Genomic DNA, 21412 nt, shown 5'->3' with positions numbered 1-21412 from the left:
TATACTGCAATGACAGGAATTCAGATACAGCCCAACATATTAATATCAATACTATCAATGATACCAGGCTCAGTGAAGAATATAAAAAAGGGTATCCTTAAATTTTTTTTTAACAGCAGCACGAACCATTATAGCCAGGAAATGGAAAAGTAAAACAATACCCAATATAGAGGAAGGGGAGTCTGAGATGGGCGAGATGGGTGCCCTGGAGGGGAGGATGGAGACAGAAAAATGACCTAAAAAGCAGATAACAACAGTGTGGCAGAGGTGGAAGGAGTTTAAAACCTCACAGGTATTGTGGAGAGAGTTATAGAACTAAGAGAGGTGATGGGAAAGAGGAAAGGAGATGGTCTTCCATTCCCCCCCACCCCTTTTTTTTCTCTCTATTTACATTAGAGGTAGTAGTAGAGTGAATGCAAGGATATGAAAGGAATGAATGATGGTGTGAGTGTGGATGAATGTGGGATATAAATGGAAATATTATATTATTAAAGGTATGGATTAAAGAGGTAAATAAATACATAATGAGACAAAGAGGGGGTAATATGAGTTAGAAAATGGTCCATGTTAGGCAGAAGACAATACAAAATAATCCATATAGAGTAATATGTTTTGTATATATGTAAATGTATTTATAAAAATTTGTAAAATGTAAAATAAAGATTATTTAAAAAAATAAATAAATAAAAAAACACTGCACAAGTACTGTGTAAAAAAAAAAAAATATATATATATATATATATATATATATATATATATATATATATATATATATAATATATAATATTTTGGGTTTCTAAATAACTTTCTAGCACTTTCTCCCCACTGATAGAACAGGGTCCTCTCTTGTTTACAGAGGCAGAGCCCTGTCCTGTGTAAATTCATGACGTTCGCAGGGTGCCGGCAGTATTCCATTGGCTGTGTTGAATCACAGCACGACTGGGTCCCTGGCGGCATGCCTGCGCACCCCCTACCCGGAAGAGTCAGATCACGTACTAGATATGTGATCTGGTGCAGCCGAGCTACCTTGTCGCCATATATCTAGGTTATATAAGGTCAGCAAGCGGTTAAAATGAACATGTCTGAGCGTATATGAGGTTTTAGTGAATGGGTTTACATATACTTTAAGTTTGTACTTATTGGCAGAGGGACTTTTATGCACCTTATTTACCTATCCCATTTAGAAAAAGGTATCTAAATGTTCCTGTAAAAGTTCGCAGCTTTCTTTGTTATTCTATTTACATTTGCTTTGAAGCAATGGTGTTTGTAAGAGAAACCATTTCAAACTAAAAATAAGCTTATCAGAGATTGCTGGCAGTAACCTTCAATTGGATTAGTGAACTGGATGCAAACTGCACAATGAAAGTGTTTCTCCTTAAGAATAATATCATCGTATCTTCAGTTTTAGTAATTGCCTCAAATGTTTACATAGATCTGAACATTTAATTAGATTTTTTTTTTAGATAGACTAAATTGTATTGAATGTATGCAGGTTATCTAAAATTTAAAAAAGCAGGTAGTGAGCACAAATCATAGTTGTATATTGCTGATTATTCATTGTGAAGCAATAAATGCAAAACACAATCTATTTTGATTGCAGACAAAGGATGTGTCAGATAATAAGTACATGCATCCTGAAACAGTGACAGTTCTGTAATACTTGTATCCTGCCTTCCTTTCAGAGATAACATCAGATATCTACAGGCTGCCATTACATGCTCAAAGAAAAGAATTAATGCTTAGAAGGGTAAAGACACATTATTTAAGCAGGCGATATGCACCATCAGCATTTTTTTCTTATAAAAGGAGAAACACATATTTGTTGAAAATATTCTTTATGGTTGGTTGTCTCGAAAAAGCAATTTGTCCTTTATGGGGACAATCCAGTTACATTTGAAAACTGTGCATTCAATAGCTTCTCAGTAGTTCTAATCTTCATCCTCTTGTAGCTCTAGCTTCTGAATGAGCTGCTGAGATGCTTGGCTCTTCTGTCATCCCAATGATGACGTGACCTGAACTAAAACCAACACACCGATAACGATACAAAAATGGTTTTATTAAGGCCGGGACACGTCATCCTGCAGCTAGAACACTGACGCCTCGTACACACGCTTACATTTTCAGACAATCAAACGTCAGATTTTTTGTGGCATGCTAGTCCCATGTCAAAAGTGAAGAGGTTACTAACAATAGGAAAATTTTCGTATGAAAGAATACCACGTCAGAAGTGACATAACGTGTTGAATAGTTTTGCATGTATGCTTTCGTTTCTGAGCATGCGTAGTCTTGCTGTTACGATTTTTTTTGTATGAAAACCGTACTGGTGAAATTAAAGTCGGATGTTGAGTAAAGATCCAACAAAAATTTTATAGTCTGCACATCCAGCTTTTGTCTGACGAAAAAGTGCATCGGCTGTCGAAAGCACTGTACTAACAATACGAAAATTGGCAGACAGCTCATCTTACGAATTTTCGTGTGTATGAGCCTTTAGGCTCCATGCACACTGGGCAGTGACAGTTTCCCTAGCAGAAAAAAATGTCCATATAGAGCATTTATGTACAGAGTTTAGGCAAGTTTATGAGAGTTTTTCTATCACAAAACTCCATTTAAAAATGCAAATCAGAAGGGTTTTGCTCCTGCCTCTAGGGCTCCATGCACATTGTGCTTAAAAATAAAGTTTTTTCTCTTGGCAAAAAAAAATGCTCATATAAAGCATCTTTGTACAAAGTTTAGATGAGTTTAGGAGAGTTTTACGTTTTTTTCTGCAAGTAAGCTCCAATCAGAAACACGAATCAGAAGGTTTTTTTTCTCCTTCCTCTAAGGCTGGGTTTACACTGCAGTACAGAGCGGCTCACAGTTGGGGTTCGGTGCTTCCCTGTTCACTGTTTCTTGTCTGATTTCGGTCTGAATTTTTGACTGAATTCAGACCTGAAATGGACCAGAAGATGCACAGGACTCCTGTGCAATTTGCTTCAGAGCAACTCCAGAGATGTCTGCACCAGCTTCATAGCGAGACGGTCACATTCTCCTGACATGAAAATTCTACAGGTAGAACACAAAACTCCTGTAGAAGCAACGTTTTTTTTTTTTTTTTTTAATAATTAATGTTTATTAAAGAAGAGAGGCGTGTACAAAGCATAACGATCAATACATAAACCAATATCAAGGGCAGCAACATTATATCATTAGTTACAATGGCACAGACAAATACACCCACCTCTTCCATTATGAAAGAGGGAATATAGTGGACAGAAATAGAGGGAGAGTAAAGGAAAGGGAAAATAAACAGAAAGAGAGAGAAAAAGAGAAAGAAAGGGGGGGGGGATGTGGGGGGCGGGGGGGGGAGGGGACAAGGGGGGGCAGACCACCCTCAGGCAAACAATTGCAAAATTACAGTTGATATAGTAAGAACAAGAGTTATGATCACATCACACTGGTTGAGACATTATGGCTGCATAACTAGATGAATATTTAAAGGCAACCCAACATGCCCAGAAGAAGCAACGTTTTTTAAGCCAGTGCGCTTGGAGCCTGATAATACAGAACTGATCACAGTAATGGCAGTTTGTTTTTGAATACCAGAGTGATAAACAGTACAGTAAGGTAAATTATACAGTATATGCTTTCTTAAATTGTCTGTAAATGGTCTAGCCTAACAGACTAGGTTAAGAAAAATAACAACTATATAACTTAAATGGTTTAAATAACAGTGATGGGAAGCCACATTTTACTAAAGAATGCCAATAGTAAGGTCTCCTATTATTTTGTACTTAGTCCCTACCCACACCACTGGTCAGCAGAAGAGCTGATATAAAGTCTGCTGGCAGTGGGAAGGTGACCTCTCATTGGATCATTCACTCTCTCAGTCACAGTACATATAATTCATAAGGAAAAAAAGCAAAAACCAAGGCTTTAAAGCGGTTGTATAGACTTTTTCACTTTTACTTACAGGTAAGTCTATAATAAGGCTTACCTGTTGGTAAAAAAAATATCTCCTAAACCTGTAAGGTTTAGGAGATATTCCCCTGGCAATGAGCCGATGATTGCAGCAGCGCATGCGCACAGGGGTTTCTCGGCTGAAAGTCCGGCAGACGTCGGACCCTGCCGGAAAGAATTCTCCCGTGCGCATGCGCGGGAGTGACGATATCGCCACTCCGGCCACTCACAGCGCCGGAGCCGCGATATCCGGAAGACACAACGAGGGAACATGTCAGCTCCGTCGTTGTGTATCGGGCAAGATGTTGGGGCCTCGTTTTAAGGTAAGTATATCATAATGAGCTAGTATGAGGTGCATACTAGCTCATTATGCCTTTTCCCTTGCAGGTATGAAAAAAATAAATACATTTCAGCGGGTTTACTACCGCTTTTAATATCGCTTTAATAATATGGAAAAAAGTTAATGGAAAAGTCTATTTAATATAGATGTCAGAAGATGGAAACCCCCTCACCAACTTCAATGTGATAGGAGGATACACATGGCACCACTGTAATGAGACAAATAGACTCTCAGATTATAGAGTGGTCAATCACACTTTGTTTTAGTCAAAAAATGAATCTTGATGCAGTCTAGAGGGAGGCCTAATACCAGTCAGAAGGAGCTCAACTGTAAGTCATATTGCCCTTGTTAAAGTAAACTGTGGCCTTCTATTTAAAAGGTATGTCCTGCAGCAATTATATGCATATACCTGGTGCTCGTTCCAGTAAAATCTACCTAATGCTGCTTCCTGTGATGGGTGTAGCTATTAAGGTACATTGCTCCTGAATTTAGAGTTATCACTCTCATGTAAGCTTTGCATGTTTGCACTATAATGGGATAAAAAATAAGGCAGGGGTTGTGTCTATTAACATTGTCACTGCTGATTCACGCTTCTCAGTTAGCACTGCCTCCATTGCTGAAACCCTTCCACTGTGAGCTGCAGTGTCTGGGAGGGGAAGCATGTGAGACACAAATGAGGGAGGTTTTGCTTAGTCTGGGAAAGTAACAAAAGCTGTTTTTTTTTATTTTTTTATATTCCTTAAGAGACTTGTGCATCACATAGTAACTGGATTTAGTACTTTCTTAGACTGTCACACAGGAACCTTTAGTTGTACTTTGTACTTTAACCACTTCAATACAGGACAGTTTCACCCCCTTCCTGCCCAAGTCAATTTTCAGCTTTCAGCGCTGTTGCACTTTGAATGACAATTGTGCGGTCATGCAATGCTACACCCAAACAAAATCTTTGCTATTTTTTAGAGACAGAAAGAGCTTTCTTTTGGTGGTATTTAATCACCACTGAGTTTATTATTTTTTGCTAAACAAATTAAAAATGACTGAAAATTTGGTAAAAATAAAAAATAAAATTCTCTTTGTTTCTGTTATAAAATTTTGTAAATAAGTAAGTTTTCTCCTTCACTGGTGTGCTCTGATGTGGCTGCACTGACAGGCACTGATAGGCGGCACTGTTGGGCACTGATAGGTGGCACTGATGGGCAGCCTTTATGGGCACTGATAGGCAGCAATGATGGGCACTGATAGGCAAAACGAATGTGCACTGATATGCGGCACTGATTGGCGATAATGATCACTGATGGGCTGCACCAATAGACAGCACTCATAGGCAGCACTGATAAGGAGACCCTGACAGGCATCACTGATGAGGAGGCACTGACAGGCATCACTGATGGACACTGAAAGGCATCACACATAGGCACTGATTGGCGTTGATCGGCATCACTGATGGGCTCTGGTGGGCATCACTGGTGGGGCTGCACTGATAATCACTGCACTGATTTTCAGTGCAGACCCCCCCCCCCCCCCATGTCAGGAGAGCCAAAAAACTGCACTTCCTAGTTACGCTGTGAATTGTCATAGGCTCTTTACCGCAATCAGGGATGCGTTGTGTCGGAGCGACATGCCACACTACTACTAAGGACGTCATATGATGTACAGTCAGAACGGAAGAGCCACGAGATGTGGTTAAGGAACCCAGACCCAACTCAAAAGTATCTCAAACTGATTTCAAATGTATGTTGCAAGTTGAATGTGCCTAAAAGCAAGCTATATCTGCTCATCAATACGAGGCCTTAAACAGATATGGTACCAAGGTCAGGGATCCTGCTCCAATCTAAATGGATAAAAAAGGTGTGATGGTACTTTCAGCAAAACTTTTGTTTCTAGTTTTCTAGTTTGGGATAAGGTGAGGACAGGTTAGGTCAGTTTTTTTTTTTTTGGGAAATTCATTCTCATTTTTTGTTATTAAACTATTATGACTAAAACAGAAAGTGTTGTGTTATCAGGACAGAATGTAAGGAAAACTCTCCAGAAGATATAAAGAGTTCTAACCCTTCCCTATTCTATCCAAAACTAGAAATCGTATGGCCGGAGTTCCATTTTAAATACTGTCCTATAATAACCTCTGGCTTAGGCCATGATACAACAATAGCACTTCTAACCAAATGCAAATTATATTCTAGTTCTTTCTCCTGGGATAATCTAAGTTTTGCAAGAAAGTGCGACCGTTCTGGCATTTTTTTGAGGGAGTGAAAAGAAGTAATTGTGTTTATTATATGTGAAGGTCTTTGTTCTCCGGGCAAAATGAGCCGCAGATGATTAGAAGGTGGGGGTACGCTGAGAAACGCTATGTACAGCTGAATTCTAATTTTCTTTTACATGCAGAGCTGGAACCACAGGTCATCCGTCTAGCTAAAAACAAACAATTGCTAGCATTTTACCCAATCTACTGTACATACTTATAACTGTATTTTAATATGAAAATATGGTGATTAGAAAATATGATGGAAATCCACTTTTAACAGAAGGTTTAAAAGTAATTTTCAAAACAACAGGAGATTTAATTTATCACATTTTCTGAGCGGCTTAAAGACACGACATTTAAATACAAATGAATTGTACTTCCATAAATCTCCTCTTCACAGTCCTGCTTTGACAGAATTTTAGTAGTAATGTCACCACACTGATCTTTGTACTAAGTTATAAAATGTGTCACATGTGTGTTAAAAAAACTTAACCTTAAAAATAACCCTATTGTTAACCCCTATGTTTTCTGTACAGTTCTATCGAATCATCCCTGAATTACTTAAAGGTACTCTGCAGTTTTCTTATATATTACATGTGATCTGAGTAATTAAGAGATAATATTGTCAGCGTGTGCTCATGGAGGGCCCTTTTTACTGCTAGGCGAGAGTGCTACCCACTGCACCACTGTGCCACCCACATGGTGATCTGATGTTAGAATTTGGACAGACTGTCATACAAGTGCCTTTAGTTAAAGTAATGGATCATAGCAGGAAGTATCTGGAAGTAAAAAAAAAAAACTATATATCAGCGGTATAGGACAGACTGAAAAAGTAGTTAATGAACACACCTTAAGGTATGATCATTACCTATGTTTTCAGTCTGTTCTATAAAGCTGATATTTTGCTTTTTTAAATTGGATTGTTTAGGTATCTACACTTGCCCCCCCCATTAAGGGTGAGACACAAAGGAATACTAAAACTAAAACTCCCTACACCCAAGTGGTGCACTACTATATTTTGTTCAAGTATCTGGAAGTATTGGATGGGGCATACTGTAGCTGGAAGAGGCAGGGCTTTGCACTAATGCTTAAAATAACATTTTCAATGACAGGTAATACAAATGGATACATGGAAACATGTGTGAGCATCTTACTAATACTCTTGTAACGATTCGTTCCCATATTTAAAGTGGTTCTAAAGTTTTTTTTACCTTAGTGTATTTTATGCATTAAGATAAAAACCCTTCTGGGTGCAGCTACCACAAGCCCCTTATACTTACCGGAGCCCCATCTCAATCCAGTGATGTGCATGAGACCAGCGCCTCTCCTGGTCTCTCACTCCTCATTGCCTCACACAGCAGCAGGATCCATTGACTTCTGCTGTTGTCAATCACAGGCAGTGAACCAATAAAGGGTGGGTGGAGGGGCAGAGCCACGCTCTGGGTGTGAATGGATACACAGCGTGGTTCGAGAGAGAGCCTGCTTAAGTGCCCCCATAGCGAGAGGCTTGCTATTGGGCACACTTGACAGGGGGGAGGGGCTAGGACCACCGGTAGGGTACCCAAAAAGAAAAGGATTGGGCTGCTCTGTGCAAAACCATTGCACAGAGCAGTAAGTATAACATCCTTTTAAAAACAAAGATAATTTGAACCATAAACAAAATGTTTATATTTTGCTGCTTACCAATCATTAGATACGGTAGCTGAATTTTTTTTATTTTTCTTGTTTTTTTTCCTTTATTATATGCTGGTGGTCCTACCAGTAACATACTTTGTAGCAGAGAAGTGTCAGAATTGGCCTGGGTGGCAAGGGGTTAATTACCATAAGTAATGCACAAATAATTATTATATATTATTTTAAGGTAATTTACTATATTTTCAAAAACTGTACTCAAGCAGGTGTCTTAACCACTTGCTTACTGGGCACTTAAACCCCCCTCAGTCCCAGACCAATTTTCAGCTTTCAGCGCTGATGCACTTTGAATGACAATTGCGCGGTCATACAACACTGTACCCAAATGAAATTTTTATCATTTTTTTCCCACAAATAGAGCTTTCTTTTGGTGGTATTTAATTACAGCTCGGAGTTTTATTTTTTGCTAAACAAACAAAAAAAGATGCAAAAAAAAAAAAAAAAAATCATGTTTTAATAGTTTGTTATACAATTTTGCAAACGGGTCATTTTTCTCCTTCATTGAAGTGCGCTGATTAGGCGGCACTGATGGCTGCATTGGTGGGCACTGATGGGCTGCATTGGTGGGCACTGATAGGCTGCATTGGTGGGCACTGATAGGCATAGTTAAGGCGGCACTAATAGGCACAGATAAGGCGGCACCAATCGGCACAGATAAGGCGGCACTGATGGGCAAAGATGGGCACAGATAAGATGGCATGGATGGGTGGCACGGATAAGTGGCACGGATGGGTGGCACGGATGGGCACTGATAGGTACCACTGATAGATGGGACTGATGGGCACTGATAGGTGGCACTGATAGGTGGCTCTGATAGGTGGCACTGCTGGGCACTGATGGGCGGCACTGCTGGGCACTGATGGGCGGCACTGCTGGGCACTGATGGGCGGCACTGGGGTGCAGCACCTTTAAGGAAGATTGTGGGCACTGTGGGTGGCACTGTTGGTTGCACTGCTGGATGGCACTGTGGGTGGCATTGTGGGTGGCACTGTGGGTGGCGCTGTGGGCACTATAGGCACTGCTGGGTGGCACTGATGGGGGGCACTTACTTTCATTCAGGATGGCACTGCGGTGGGCAGGTGGGCACTGGCAGGAGGCAGGTGGTCAGCTGTATTGCTGGCCGTGATCGGGACTGATGTCCCGATCACGGCCGCCGGTGATCGGCTTTTCTTTTCTCTCCTCGCGCTGTCAGCGCGAGGAGGAATAATAGCCGATTACCGGCTCCGTTCTGTCACATGATCAGCTGTCATTGGCTGACAGCTGATCACGTGATAAGGGGTCGGGATCGACCCCTTGCACGGATCGGTGATCAGGCGAGTCTCGTGGACTCGTCAATCACAGAGCGCGCCGCGCGCGCCCCTCAGGGGGCGCGCGGGCCGCTCGTAACCGGGACGACGTCAATAGACGTAGTCCCGGAAAAGTAGATCCGCGCTAATGCCGTCATTTGGCAATAGCGCGGATCTCAAGTGGTTAATGGACAAATTACTGAAGTTTGAAGATATAACTTCAAACCAGTAATTTCACAGTAAATAGATAAATAATAAATTATTTTCTTATAACATATAGCATAATAATACATAATTTAGCTTATACCTTTTCAGCAGCAGCAGATTCACATTCTCTCTCTTAACTGTGTGAGAAAAACATGGGATTGTGGGTAAATCTTATACACATAAACACGTTTTTTTCCTTCTAGTTAAGAGGGCTGGGAGGTAGCATGTGTCTTTTAGACACATGCCCCCTTCTTTGACACTGCAGTGAGAGGCCAGCCTCCACTGCAGCTGTTTTATTGGACAGCTTGGGCAAATGGTACGTTACCATTGGTCAAAGACTTCAAGCTGTCCATTGAGCTCAGTGCCTCTGACAAGAAGTGATGAGAGGCACTGTGAGCTCATCCTCTCAGTCTGCTGCAGAGTGTGCCAGCTTGCGTTTAAATTGGCAGCTCTCTATTTAGCTTCTGACAGGCTGCACAAGGAGCCCCGTATCTCCAGAACCACAGATGATAGGCGCCCCAAATTTTGACCAGTAGTGGGGTAGGACCCCGAGGTTTCCGAGCTGCGACCCTCGAAGTTGATCTTTTTGTTTCATGCCCATGGCTCTGCTTCACCTGCCTCCCCTGACTGTACGTCCCTGCTCTGTACTGTATCTGTGAAAGAGCAATGCTGTCATTATAGGACAGATAGTATAACAGGACTTCAACCTCCTTCCCCTTCTCTTCTACATAATATATAGGGACTGTTCTGTACTGTTAACACATTTATTGATAAGATTGTTTGAGATAATACTGCAGAAAGCACAGAACAACACTGGCTTTCTGGCAAGACCAACGGGGAGTTTTTTTTTGTACTTATAGCAAATAAATACAACAAAACACTTTCAAACATAGAAGCTACTTGTTATGCTTAACATTTAGGTTAAACATTTGCAAATTATAGCAAAGTATCTAGCATCTGTTCTTTGTCTGAAATAAAGAATATTTTAACAAAAGAAATAATCCTTTAAGAGAAAGAGCCTGTTTATTGCTACTTAGCAAATGTGTTTATTTCTGTAGGTCCTTCAGATACCACATTCTTGGATGACACTCCACCCTGAGAATACCTGGGAACCAGCATCTGCAAAGCCTTCTACATCCTAGCCAACATTTGAGATTGGAATGAGTTTAGGCATCTGCACCATGGGACCATAGGAAAGCAAGACTAAAGTCTGAAGTTATGTCATGATGGCTGGAGTCCTTCCCACGTAAGATAAGACTTCACATGTAGCCACCTCCCAAGACCCTGAAAATAGTAAGTAGTCACCTAAAAATAACAATATGTATGCGCTATATAGATATGTTTGACTTTATTTAAAGGGTATGTTGTAATGTTCTATCATACCTAAATTAGATGGGGCACACGTTAATGTAACAACCACCAAACAGAAAGGTTGGATTTATTCCCTTTTATTTAAACAAACACACCAAGAAGATCACCCTGCAGTGAATATTTGGTGAATGCAACATTCACTGCTTCATAAATATACTCCAATTTTTCTTTGAAAAAAAAACTATTTTTTTGGCTCTCAGAAGTTATATCTGCATTCATGAAGATATTAGCCGTGTCTCAGCCACATAAAATGCAAATGCATAAAATAATTTTAAACAATTATAATATCAAATTAAAGGAAAGAAAATATGCAGTTTGTTGTGAGAAGGATATATTTAGAAATCCAACATTTTTCATGTAACATCCAGGTAAATGAAATGGTTCTGATTGAAATATATTCAATGTTTTGTTATATATAATAAATTGTACTCTTTGCAGAAGAGCTCCACTAAGTATCTAAACTGAGTGCCACAAACAAATATATATGTACAGTGTAAACGTAAACGTCTCTACTAGGCCATAACTGAAATTGTTATTAATGACAGTGTGGAAATCTCTGATAACTTCAATAATGATTTCCAAAAAGAGAGGAGTCATTTTTAATTATTCAGGAACAATCTCATATTTGCTTGCTTGATCATTTGAAAATGCCTAGAATTGCATTGAATTTTGAGGCAGATATTTGCAATCCACATTGTGCATTGCAAACTAGAATGAGGCTCAGTTTTAGAGCATGAGCTCCCCTTACCTAACTATAGACCTCCAATTTTTTGCTCATCACTGACAAAACTATAATGTCTAAATACAGTTGTGAGAATATTAAGAAGATCAGGTGGAAGGTTCCTATGAATCTTTCTAATTAAACTGTAGATGGTTACAACATGAAGAACCAAGGTTATATCCACGGAAATATTTTGTTGTTGTTATAGGTCAAAAACTTTGGTACATTTGTTTTAGTGAAAAAACAAAACAAAAAAAACGTTTACCTAACTTTGGGCATCACATTTACTTTTCTATACAATTTTTCACACCTTCCCAACAACTGGCCCGAAAAATTAATCCTAACTGCCAAACCTACCTTCACACATTAACAGTATCCTGAACATACACCAAAACTAAAAGTGATACTAACGGAAAACATTTTATTGAAATACCAAACAGGTTTATACTTACCTGTTCTGTGCATTTGTTTTGCACAGAGCAGCTCCAATTCGTATCTTCATGGGTCCACTGCTGGTGCTCTGTGCTCCTCCCCCTGGTAAGTTCTCGCAATGGGGGCACTTCACTCCCGAGTCCCGCTCTGTATGTCTACAGAATGTGTCTCAGACCCCCTCCCGCTATCTCCTCAATGGCTGTGATTAAGTGTCTGAGCCAATGAGGAGGGAGAGAGAGAGCTGAGAGAGCCTCTGCTCTTTTGCACATTGCTGGATCGAGATCAGGCTTGGGTAAGTATAAGGGGAGCAGCACACAGAAGGTTTTTTGCTTTCATGTTTAAAATGCATAATACCAATTTAACTATTAAACAGATGCGCCTAATCCTAGACCTGAATCTAACCCTTATCACTAATACTCTCAGCCTGTTAATATTTTAGCTATTAAACCAATACTAAGGCAGACCCACCCCCACTTAAATTATATCTCAAAAAATCTTTGCAGAAAACTACCATCCTCACACCAAATACAATTGTTTCAAATTGTATAGAACATTAAAAGAGACATGGGAATTCATAAAATAAATGAAGATAAGGTTCTGTTTCTTGATTTCATAAAACAGTTGACAATGTTTTTTTTTGTGAAACACCTCTACCATCATGATTGGGTTGAGAGGGAATGGGAATTTGCTATTCAAGTGGTTGAAGTGAATATTCACAAAATGTTTGAGTTCTTTTTCTTTTAATTTTTGAATTATTCGCAAAAGATTCTCAAATTCTTTAATAATTTAGCTTAAATTAGCCCCCACATCTGTAGGAGTTATCTAAGCAATCTGTACCTAGGGGGAAATGCCATTTTATTGTTACTGGTCAAGGTCAGAATTTCACTAATGTATTTCCTGTCAGCCATTTTAGTTTATTGATTCAAAGCTTGCCAGAAGTAGAAAGCTGCATTTGGTATGGTAGGCTGAATTCAAGAAAAACTGCCAAGTACACAGAAGCAGAAACGCATTTGTTCAGTTCTACCTGTCAAGGGATTTATTTGTGTTCAGCCAGTCTTGTGATCTATGAACACCTGTCAGGTTATTGACCTAATTCTTTCAACTGCTGTTAAACAAACAACTTGGTCACAAACCTCCCTTCAGTTTTTGATTGGATGATGAAGAAAAAGCAGCACTCTGGTGACTGATGATATCATCACTCTTTAATGTGATCCTACTGAAACTGTGGACTGACCTTCTATGTTAAGAAGTAGAGCCCTAGTTGGCTCATAGCACTGCACTTTCCCTCTCACAGAGTAGGGGTACTTAAAAATTTGATTAAATGGGGTTAAAACCAACACTTATTCAGGGTTAAAACCAGCACATATTCAGGTACTTAGAGTTTATGTCAAATACATTTAATTAATTTTAATAAATTGTTGCCTTATGAGTTTATGTGAAATCTTTAATATCTGTAAAATATTGTAATTAGAAATAGATCTCATTTGGCTGGCATCTATGAAAGCCAGGTAAAATGCCTCCCCCCAGGTGCTTGTTAAGAGCAGACAATGCGGGGCCGAGACTTGTATATACCATATGGAGAGCCACTCCCATTGTTCTACACCTACTCACTTCAAAGGACCCCATGCTGGGGTAGACAATGAGGAGAGTCCAACCATAACCATTGCTTAAGTTCCTGGGGAAATCCAATTAAATCTTCTGTTTAAGAATAGTCACAAGGATTTGCGTGAAAGGGGGCCGACTTATGTAGTAAGCCCTCCAATCATGATCCAAGCTAAGGCAGACTATGGGGAATCAGCATGAAGGCATATACTCAGAGCCAAGGGGAGGTAACAGGTCTCTTTTTGGGAACCCAGTCATCAGAATGGGACGTTTGTAAGGATGGGTAATTATGGTTAAAGGTGTTGCTTGTAACTAAATATGTTGTAGATCACTGTCTTAGAGAATATACTTTGTATTCCTGTATGTAAATATTATATTTCAACCTAGTATTTTCTTTCTTGATGTAAGACCATAGATAGAGATTTGTGTGTTAGCTAGACTTTCAACTACTTTTAATAAATGTTATTATATTTAAAGCTTTTCCTCCTCGTCTTTAGAATTCTCTTTTAACCCATATCATATCTTCTGATTAATAAATCAGAAATATAGATTTTAAAGGTTAACAAAATACATACTTTACGTTGCAATTTAATACCTGCTTGGGGATGTATTAATGGAGGATATGGGTTTAAACACATAGTGTAAAAATAACATAAAAATTTATCTATCAGATTTAGAAAATGGTTGTATAGTAACCAAGATGACTGTTGCAGCTAATTCTAAAACTCACCAAAAAAAGACCACCAGATTCTGATTGGTTTTATCTGGGCATCCTCTTCATTTTTGTTCTTTAAGACTTCAGCATAGCAATTTTTGTGAAATAGATCTTTTTAAATACTAGTAAATTATTCTTTCTCTGGTCACGTGACTGTTTACACACAGATGGATCTGGCAGACCTATTTAAATGAAAAGGTCATGTCTTCTGTCCAACATGGACCTGCTTATTATGATGTTGGTCGGGCAGATAACAGTACTTATTATACACACAGACTCTGTTGACCAATAGCCAAATGAAAAGTTCACAACGTAATTGTCACATGGAATATCAGTATATTGAAGAGGAAAGTTGTTTTTTTCTGCTTTTAAAGGTCATGAAGACAGTAAATGAAAAAGACTTGTGTTTGATATTGGAACACAAAATATAGATATCTGAAAAGTGGTCATACATAGTTACATAGTAGACGAGGTTGAAAAAAGACAAGTCCATCAAGTCCAACCCATGTGTGTGATTTTATGTCAATTTTACATTGTATATCCTTGTATGGTGTGGTCGTGCAGGTGCTTATCTAATAGTTTTTTGAAATTATCGATGCTCCCCGCAGAAACCACTCCCTGTGGAAGAGATTTCTGCTTAGCTTAGTATCATCTGCAAATAGAGATTGAGCTGTTTATCCCATCCTCCAGTTCGTTTATGAATAAATTAAATAGGATTGGTCCCAGGACAGAACCCTGGGGGACCCCACTTTTCACCCCTGCCCATTCTGAGTACTCCCCATTTCTCACTACCCTCTGAAATTGGCCCTGTAGCCAGTTTTCAATCCATGTACTCCCCCTATGGTCCATGTCAACGGACCTTACAGTGTACAGTACGTTTATGGGGAACTGTATCAAATGCTTTTGCAAAATCCAGATACACCATGTCTACGGGATTGCCTTTATCTAGATGTCAGCTCACCTCCCCATAGAAGGTTAATAGATTGGTTTGGCAATAACGATTCTTCATGAACCCAAGCTGATTACTGCTAATGATACCATTCCCATTACTAAAATATTGTATATAGTCCCTTATTGTCCCCTCTAAGAACTTGCATACAATTGATGTTAGGCTAACTGGTCTGTATTTCCCAAGGATGTATCTTGGCCATTTTTTTAAAATATTGGTGCTACATTGGCTTTTCTCCAATCAGCTGGTACCATTCCAGTCAGTAGACTGTTCGTAAAAAATTAGGAACAGCGGTCTGGCAATTACTAGACTGAGTTCCTTAAGGACCCTCAGGTGCAAGCCATCTGGTCCCAGGGACTTATTTATGTTACATCTTTCAAGTCTATTTCTAATTCTGTCCTCTGTTAGCCATGAGGGTACTTCCTGTGATGTGTCATAAGATTAAACATTGCAGTTTTGGTCACTGAAGCCCCCTGTTTCCCTTGTGAAGACTGAGGAGAAGAATACGTTCAATACCTTTGCCATCTCTCCATCCCTTCATCATTCTTTATGGGACCAACATAAACAAAGAATTTCTTGGGATTTTTTTTACTCTCCTCCACTATGTGACTTTTGTGTTCTACCTTAGCTGCCCTGATTGCATCCTTACATTTCTTGTTGCATTCTTTGTAAAATAGGATTTTTAAAACAGCTTCCCTTTAAAATCATTTTCTTTGATGTACATCAGGGGACACAGAGCCATAGTAATAACTATGTGGGTTATATCGGACCATCAGGTGCTGGACACTGGCACGCCCCTTAAGGCGTGAACTTCCCCCATATAACCCCTCCCATTACTCCCATTACTGGGAGTCCTCAGTTTTGTAGCCAAGCAATCAAAGTGTATAAGAAGAAGGGAGGGACCTCTGTCTCCCCTGATGTACATCAAAGAAAAGTATTTTACAGGTAAGCTGTTTTAAAAATCCTATTTTCTTTTCTTACATCAGGGATCACAGAGCTATAGTAATAACTATGTGGGATGTCCCATAGCAATGGCAACTGAAGGGGGGAGACAGAATCAAGGAAACATGAGGCCAGAGGACTCATACTGCAGCCTGCAGTGTATGCTGTGTCCAAGGCAATATCCTTATGACCTTTAATATTGATTTGATAAAATCGGATAAACGTCTGCACAGTAGACCAAGTTGCGGTCTTACAGATCTGAGCCATAGAGGCCTGATGATGCACCACCCAAGAGGCACTAATCACCCTGGATGAGTGTGCTCCTAATATGAGAAGGAAGAATTTTCTTCTTTAAGCTGAAGCTTGATCAATCACTTGACAAAGCCATTTGGAAAATAGTGGATCTTGATGCTGCCTGTCCATACCTTTGACCTTCTGGCAGTATAAACAAAACCTGTGTTTTGTGAACCTGAGTGGTCGCCTTTAAATAGATTCTGATCGCTCTTACTACATCAAGAGACTGTAGTGCTTTCTCTTCCCCAGATTAAGGCTTATGGGGAGAAAGAAGGAAGAATATTATCTTGATTTAAATGAAAACCTGTTACCACTTTTGGTAGAATTCAGGATGAGGACATCAAACCACCTCAACCCAATGCATGATAAAATATGGCTCTTACAAGACAGAGACGTTAGTTCCGATACTCTTCTAGCAGAAGAAATGGCAAGCAAAAAAGATTATCTTTCTTGTCAAAGAACCAAGAGAATTTCTCGTAACGTACAAACGCTGATTCAGCAAAGCCGATAAGACCAATCTTAAATCCTAAGGATTTAGAGGTGCCTTGATATGGGGAATAAACCGTGTTACCCCCTGAATAAGCTACACACCAAGAGTGGGAAGCAAGAGGCCATAGGAAAAAGACATCGACACAGCCTGGATCTGGCTCTTGATAAAAGTCAAGGCCAGCTTCATTTCAGATTCCATATGCAGGAATCCTGCCTATTGACATACTTCCTGGGGTGCCCACCCCTGGATCCATACCAAGAAACCTGTGCCTTCCAGATTCTATAGTAAGTTATTCTGGAAGCCAGCTTCCTGGCATTAGTCAAAGCAGACACTACCAAAGGAGATCACCCACAATCTTTTATAGAGTGGGATTCAACAGTCAAACCTGTTAAACTCCTTGTCCATAAAGTAGGATTAAATACCGGACCTTGTGCAAGAAGATCTGGCTATAATGGCAGAGTCCAAAGGACTTCTAATGCCCTCTTTATGATCTCAATAAATTAAGATCTTCTGGGATCCGGCTGGGGCCACCAGAATCACCTCCTTCTGTTCCTGTTTAATCCTGCAGAGAAGGCGTGGAAGTAGCAGAGCTGGAGGAAATGCATAGATCAGTGATAACTGATGCCCTGGGAAGACTAATGTGTCTGTTCCGCCTGCTAGCGGACCCCTTGTTTGACAAAGTTGTCTACCTTATTAATGAATCTGGACGCAAATAGGTCCATGTTCGGAGTACCCCCTCTGACATATTGCTAGGAAGATGTTGGGGTGAAGAGATCATTCTCCTGGAAATAATTGTACGCCTGAAATATTAAAATTGCCGATAGGCAAGGAGTGTTGTGTTCTGCCAAAGCTAAAACATTATTCACCTCTTTTTTGGGCTGCACGACTTCTCGTGCCTCTCCTGGTGATTGATGTAAGCCAGCACCGTGGCTCTGTCAGACTGAATCCTGTCAGGACAGTCCCGTAATCTAACCGCCAAGATTCTATAGCCAGATGTACTGCCTGAAACTTCCCACAAAGTTGATAGGCAAGGTCCTCTAACCTGGACCATTTCCCCTGGACAGAATCTTCTTCCAGGGCTGCTCCCCAGCCTAGAAGGCTGGCATCTGTTGTTAACACCTTGCAGGATAAAGATTTTCCCTCCTGCAAGATAACAACCACCAATTTAGGCTCTGACCTATGTTGGGAGCCAAGCGTATTGGAAACAAAAAAGGCCTGAATCCTCTTTATTCCAGACTGACAGGATGGTGACTTGAAGCAGTCTTTGAATAAAACTGTGCGTAAGGGATGGCCTTGAAGGAGGCCACCATTTCCCCTAAAGATCTCCTGCAGCCAAATGAAGGAATCTTCCTTTATCCTGATAAGTTGAATTAGTCCTACAATGGAACTGATTCATGTCTGGGGTAAGAATACCTTCTTCTGTATGGTGTCTATAACCAGCCCCCAAGTAACCTCCTTGATGGTTTTAAGGAGAATCTTCCTACGCTGAGAATCCAACCTAGAGATTTCAGATATCTACAGCTGAGATCAGACTCTGTTTTTAGACCTGAGATTGAATGATCTATTAAAGGTAGATCCTTTTAATAGGCTAGGACCGTTATGCCTTGAGCCCTTAACCTGGCTAAAGGAGGTGCCAGAATCTTTCAGAACACTCGTAGTGCTGTGGCTAAGCCGGATGGCAGTTCCATGATTGAAAAAAAATAATTTTATATTTCAAACTGCAGACATTTCTGGTAAGCGGGAAACTTTTGCACATGGAAATGTGCAACTCCCCTCCTTGCAGGATGGACACAGCCGATCGAATTATGAAAGGTTCGGATGTTCAAGTGCCGATTCAGATCACGAGAACTAGAATGGGTCTTACCTCTCTGTTTGGCTCTGAGACCTGTTCCACTAAGGGAATCTCTGATATCACTGACTGGGATAACAGCTGATGCAGAGGCCAGAAAGAGAGACTTCTCTTATTTCCTTTCTTTCTTTTTTTCTGGAACCTTAGTAGCATTCTTTGAGGAGATGGATACTCTTGCATAAAGACTGCTGCATCAGCAGCACAAGGACCGTAGAGGCAGCACCCAAACAGGACCCGAACCCTGGACCCTCAGATTGAAAGCCAACTGGGCCATCCGGGCTCTTGAAACTCTAGATGTAACCTAAAGAAGAAAATCACAGAAATCCCTCTGCTCTTAACATTGTTCCTGCCAAACTTTGAGAATCGCAGGACCTTTCCCCTCACCTGAACGACTGGGTGTGCTCCTTCATGAGAAGGTCTTAGCATTCTGCTTTATTGGATTTCTGCCCTCAAGATCCTGGTGCTGACCCTGGGAACTAAGGCATAGGAGAGGCTGCATGATTAAAGGAGAACTGTCTGAACCTCCTTTTACTGGTAAAGAGCGCTTTACCCCTTTTGGATGTACTTATCCATTCTAAATAGTCGTACCCCAGAAAGGGACACAGACTGGCTAAGGGTTTTCACCCGGTGCTTCGACTGATTAATATTTCAGCCACGGACCTCTGCAAAAATGCACTAGTCCTTCGTAGCATCTGTGAGATCAGACAGAACTTTCAGGTATCTCACACCTGTTCCTTAACCCCTTGGAGTCCATATTCCAAGGCATTAGCGTGACTCAAAATGTGCTCCACCAAAATAGTGGAGCAGACGTTAAAGGTTTAATGGACTGAGCTACTCCAATTGCAACCAAAACTGCAAAAGACATCTTGTCTTTAAAAGGAAAATCAAACCTTAACTTGCTGGATCCTTTAACATCAGTGCATTATCCACTGGACATGTGAGACTCTGCTCACTGCGGTGATTGCAGCATTAATAGCTGGAACCCCCCCCCCCCATTTCTTTCATAGAAATGTTCCCATTCAGAATACATAGCTATGCATGAATAGAAAAAACATCCCCAGGTGGGGGAAGTTCAAATGAACCCTATTAGAGGTAGATACCTCAAGACCCTGTGTTGCAGGCAACAAAAGAGTTAAGTAAGGAAGTAGACAAACACCTCACTTGTGCAGCTACCCCCTCCCTGTTAAGATCCTCCGAAGAGGAAAAATAAGTATTTTCCAATATTTGGGAAGATCTATCTGATCCCCAGCCTCCTGCACCTCAACAAAAGGGCCCTGAGGACTGGATGGGAATCTGCTATGTTTAGTCCTACTATGGAGAGACATCATAGCAATAATCTTTTAAATGGTAGAAGAAAAAACCTGTTTGTATGAAATACACAGGGACAGAAGTTTTCTACCCTTGACGGCTCACCTGACTGGCCGTAGTTTTCTTTTTTTACCTCTCAGGGGAGGAAGTTTTTAGTTTGTTGTATACCATTAACCCCTTAGAACCCTTAGAGGAGTTTCTGGTCCCTTTGTCACTCATAGCTTACAGTACAAAGCAGAGGCAGTACCAGGAAAAGAATGTTTCACTTGCTAGGCTATAGTACAGTACGTTTAGCCATGCCTTTCAGCAGGGAAGTGTGTGAGTGCCGGCATCATGGCGGGCGGCGGCAGGGGGGTAAATCCTCCGCCTGACGAGCAGCCGCGACCTGCCCAAAAAAAATTTTTTTTTCTTCATTTAAGAAAAAGAGGCAGCTGGCTGGCATTAAAAGGATCAAAAAACACCAATCTGGGGGCCCAGAAAGTAATCAGACCCCCCTTCATACCTGAGGGTCTGAGCTGGCTTGAAAAAACGCCAATCTGGGGGCCCAGAAAGTGATCAGACCCCCCTTCATACCTGAGGGTCTGAGCTGGCTTGAACGAAGAGGATAGTGGAGCTTCTGCTGTTTCCAGCCTCAGAATGGTGAGTGCTCAATACAGCCTCCAGTGGTGACACATAGACATGACATGACAACACAATACATGGAAGGAGAGATTCCTGAGAAAATCTCCCCTACCTTTCCTCACAGCAGGGTTTATCAGGGATAATAAACCCAATCTTCGCCTTTCATGGTAGGCTCCACGACCTTGAAAGGAAACCTTCAGGAACAGGGGTACATTCAGGTAATCCCACAATCCTGGACCTGCGAGAAGACCCTGCCAGTAAAATTGTATTGGCCTTACTACCAAAAAGTACTGGATCCCAGGGCCCAGCTTTAAAAGCATTTGCAAGCAAAACCTCATGTCTTCGGATGACGAGGCCCGGGTACCATTCATTTAGTCCATTACGGAGACATCAGAATGGATCCGGTCAGGATGGC

The 21412-nt window shown here is 40.7% G+C and overlaps 1 protein-coding gene across 2 annotated transcripts in view; it reads left to right on the top strand.

Moving 5' to 3' along the window:
* The window catches only part of LOC143924586 (5-hydroxytryptamine receptor 2A-like), a 999965-nt gene that overhangs the window by 283795 nt on the left and 694758 nt on the right, over positions 1-21412 (top strand). For both annotated transcript variants that reach the window (XM_077449011.1, XM_077449081.1), the window contains exon 2: positions 10762-10996. The gene's annotated coding sequence lies outside the window, so the exon portion shown is untranslated. The remainder of the gene's footprint in view (positions 1-10761; positions 10997-21412) is intronic.

This window comes from Lithobates pipiens, unplaced genomic scaffold (genome assembly GCF_037356315.1).
Source record: "Lithobates pipiens isolate NorthernLeopardFrog02 unplaced genomic scaffold, aLitPip1_a1.2 Scaffold_1, whole genome shotgun sequence".
NCBI lineage: Eukaryota > Metazoa > Chordata > Amphibia > Anura > Ranidae > Lithobates > Lithobates pipiens.
Note: the sequence above shows the minus strand (reverse complement) of the source record. Positions and strands in the feature narration are given on the sequence as shown.